Here is a 4,713-nt window from a genome sequence, read left to right on the forward strand (position 1 = left end):
AGGTGGTATAGATGGTGGTAAACGGTAATTGCGATCTGAAGTAAATATTGCAGGAAGTAAAGATGCAGTAAAACAGTAAATAAGCGATGTTTGCAGTATTTGGAAACAAGGCCTAGGGATTCTACTTTCACTAGTGGACACTCTCAACATTGCAATCATAATTGAATATAAATATAAGCACTTTATCATACTACTCTCTTATTGGATAAAGAACTCAAATTCATTGGGCAAGTGTGCAAAAGCACTCCTCAAAGGCGTATTCCCAAGTACTAATAAACACCCCACACTGTCACCGTGAGCATTCATAGGAGGTACTATCACACCACAATTCATAAGGGAGTTACACACGGCGCACACACTGTCACCATTACACCGAGGTCACGAGTAACTCCAAAGTTCACATAATAAAACACTTGAATAGCATATGACATCTAGATTGCAAAGCCTACGATCACATAGATGAACAAATAAGTACTACTCTCAAACACTCTCTTGTTGGATAACAAACACCATTCATTGTGTAGGGCTACAAGAGCTCCCTCAAGCCGGAGTAAACAAGCTCCACAACATCCGGAGTTCATATTTAAAGTAACCTCTAGAGTGCATAATAGACAAGAGTAACATCTACATATTCATAAAGATCACACCATGGGAGAGAGATATGAACCACATAGCTACCGGTAGAGCCCTCAGCCTCGGGGGAGAACTACTCCCTCCTCATCATGGGAGACAACAACGGCGATGAAGATGGCGGTGGTGTCGATGGAGATGACTCCGGGGGCAATTCCCCGTCCCGGCGGCGTGCCGGAACATAGACTTCTGTCCCCCGAAACTTGTCTTCGCGATGGTGGCGGCTACGGAACTCTTCGTGGAATATGACTTGATTATTTAGGGTTTTCGCGACGGAGAGAATATATAGGCGAATGGGCGATGTCGGTGGAGTCCCAAGGGGTCCACACCCTAGGGGGGCGCTGACATGGGTATACCCTTCGGGTACCCATTATTGGTATACCTGGATTGGCTCGGCCCAATATGGAGAAGGCCCAGCAAGGCAACCCGAAGAAGTAGTCGACTAGGACTCTTGTAAAACCCTAGGCTGGTTGCATATATAAAGCTAGCTAGGGCACCCGAAATAAGGGGGAGAAGAGAGAGAGACAGAATATAGACAACATAGCTCCGCCTACGGCGGCACCCTGTAAACACATCTATGATCATATACTGGATTGCTAGCACCACGTAGGGATCCTCCACCGAGGGGACCCGAAGCTGGGTACGTCGTGTGCCTAATCTCGCTCCCGGAATCTCCATCGTCGCTCTCCCGAAACCCTAGTCTACAATACGTAGGCATTGCCGAGGTGTTCCCTCGTCAATTGGCGCCGTCTGTGGGAATCGCGGCGGCTGGATTTTGTCATCCGGGCGGGATCCATCTAGTTTAATCATCATCAACAACGTGTATGCCGATCGACGTCAACAAAGCAGCGGTGGCACGTTCGATCTATGTTCAACAAGCAGCCAACTCAATCTTCGTCGGATCCGTAAGCTACGTCGCGATGGTTTTCACGTGCCAACTCAAGCGGAGCAATTTTCAAATCAATCTGTGGTTTCACGTGCCACCTAAAAGGTATGTGCAGGAGTTCGTAAAGGTAAAAAATCGGAATCCCAGAACAATACATCTTGCAAGCACCGACGGGTTGTCGCCAAGCTAAGTTTTCCTACATACTACGTAAATCCAATAGAACATGATTAAACTTTCTAGTTTCTTCTATTCTTATTTGCATTGATCGCTGACTAACGCCATGGTCCATCAAGATACTGTACGTACGATATCTGTAGCAGATTCTTTTCAGATCACGTAACATATATTGCAAACAATAAACCTCTATGATCCATCAATCGGTTCAAGCCGAGCGCACAACGTGATCTGATCAGCAACCTAGAATTTTTTTTTCGATGTAATATAATTGCAGGTCGGAACAAGCTTCGACTGCTTCGCTATGCACATCCGAGTTCATCAGTGACGAACATTCCATTCAAAGATATCAGACTGCGTCCGAGGCACGACTTGCATCCACATCGGCTCCGACACACCCGATAAAAAGCTAAGTTCTCCTTTTCCTCCAAGATCTAATTATTTATTTACTTTCGCCCTACCCGAACATTCGGGGGCTGTGGCATTGCAATACTACAACAAATACACCTGACATTTGGGGCTGCGCCATCACTTCGTTACCACAAATATACTTGGTTACTTGGTGAATTTCTTTTCTTCGGTTCTGGATATATCTTCTCCGGCTCAGTGAAATTATTTTCTTCGGCTCAGTGGAATTATTTTCTTCGACTTAGTGGATTTATCTTCTTCGACTCAGTGGATTTATTCTCTCCGGATTACTGGATTGGTTTTCTTTGGGTTATTATTGGTTCACTTATACAATATTACCCGACGCGTTTCCGGGTCAATGGAATCATCTTCTATGGTTATTACTGGAACTATTTTCTCCGGCTCAATGGATTCATCCTCTATGATATCAACGGATTCATCTTTTATGGTTATTACTGGATTCTTCGGGTCAATGGATTCATCCTCTATGATATCGGCGGATTCATCTTCAATATATGATGGTGTAATCTTTAATATGTATTCATCTCAAGTACTTCATCTCGGACTTCATCTTCAGTATTTCATCCTTAATGGTCTTCTTTCGGCGACACAGATAATACTCGGGGGCTCGACAACGACTTCGCCCCGGATCACAACTGCAACACGACGCCTAAGTAATAATCATGATATCACCCTAGCAGCGCTCGGGGGCTCGGCTATTTCTTCATCAATAATTTGGCGGCATCTATTTTCGCTATTTGGTGGTTTCTACTTCGGCTCGACTTCTTTTCCGCACTCGAAGACTTCATCGCGCCGACTCCATCGTGCCAATAAGCTAAGTGTTCCTTTGATTTGCACAAAGATAATTATCATTTACTTTCGTCGCACCCGACAGTTGGGGGTTGCGCGACATATATTCACTTTACATATCATCGAATCTGAGCATCTGACACCGCATGCGAAAAAGAGAGTCAAGGGAAAGATAGAAAGAGTTTGTTTATTTGTGCAGGAGAAAGCAAAATTCAAAGTATATAAGAGAGAACCTGGCAAAATTGTCTACAGGGAGAACTCGATGAAATTGTCTTCAAGAAAGAACAGGACCCGAAGAATCATCTTCAAGGAGCTCCCGAAAAATTATCTTCAAGGAGCTCCCAAAAAATTATCTTCAAGGAGGTCCCGAAAAATTATCTTCAAGGAGGTCCCGAAAAATTATCTTCAAGGAGGTCCCGAAGAATTATCTTCAAGGAGGTCCCGAAAAATTATCTTCAAGGAGGTCCCGAAAAATTATCTTCAAGGAGGTCCCGAAGAATTATCTTCAAGGAGGTCCCGAAAAATTATCTTCAAGGAGGTCCCGAAGAATTATCTTCAAAGAGGACTCGAAAAATTGTCCTCAAAGAGGACCCGAAAAATTGTCCTCAAAGAGGACCCGAAGAATTGTCCTCAAAAAGGACCCGAAGAATTGTCCTTAGGGAGGACCCGAAGAATTGTCCTTAAAGAGGACCCGAAGAAATTTTCCTGAAGGAGGAACTCGACGAAATTTTTATCAAGGAGGAACAAAAAAAAAGGTGGACAAATCTTCGGGTTCGTTGACTCAGTCATATTGTTCCGAGCAAGAGCATCGGTGATGTACCCGACAATATAGAATAACCAATATATTCGGCTGTCTCATCAAGCCCGAGAGAAAAAATAGAAGAACCCGCAAAATGGGTCATTGCATCAGCCGAACAAGGCACTTGACAAAATATTCTCAGAGCGCCAAAGTCGCGAATAATCTCTGAATGCCGCAAAACTTTGCGAAGGTAAGACCCCGGGTCCGTCTCGTGTGGCGTGGCATCGCCAAAGACTGCGCTCTGCTACTTTTTTCCACATCAACGGATGTGAAGAAATATCCCAGCGGACGCGGCTGTGGACCCGATAAAACATGACCGGGGCTCGACGGATGGTAAGACCTTAAGCGGCACTGTCGAGTTAGCACCAGTATCCCGAGATCATGTCCGGGGACGTGATCTTGAAGTAGGTTTTTGCGGATTGCCACTAGATCAGTTAACTAGTACCTGATCTGTCAGATGAACTAGCCCCAATTACCATTATCCCTGTACAATATAGATATGGATGTCAAATAAAAATAGCAATGGCTTGGAGTCGATAAAAAGAGGGGTTGCGCCAAGTTCTTTATCGAGTAGTACAACTCGAGCCTATGCCTAGGTGCAAGCACCTGCCCATAGGCTCGGGGCTACTCTTATCGAGAGTATTGTTCACCCTCCAGATAAGACACAAGAAAGAGGAAAAATTGTGGTGTCGATTAAAAGCAAGTTGAGCCTACACCCAAGTGCAAACACTTGGCTGTAGCCTCGGGGGCTACTCCCATCGGGAGCGCTGGCCGCGCACCCGATAGAAAATAACTTCGATAGCATCTATGACAATCAAGGTTTGTAGACTCAACTCGATTCTACGATGCGAGTGGAGCCTACTCCCATCGGGAGCACATGGATTTCATCAAGTCCTCTAGAAATATAGTTAAGTTCTTCATCGAGTAGTACAACTTGAGTCTATGCCTAAGTGCAAGCACTTACCCATAGACTCGGGGGCTACTCCCATCGGGAGCGCTGCCACAC

This window comes from Lolium rigidum, chromosome 6 (genome assembly GCF_022539505.1).
Source record: "Lolium rigidum isolate FL_2022 chromosome 6, APGP_CSIRO_Lrig_0.1, whole genome shotgun sequence".
Classification (NCBI taxonomy): Eukaryota; Viridiplantae; Streptophyta; class Magnoliopsida; order Poales; family Poaceae; genus Lolium; species Lolium rigidum.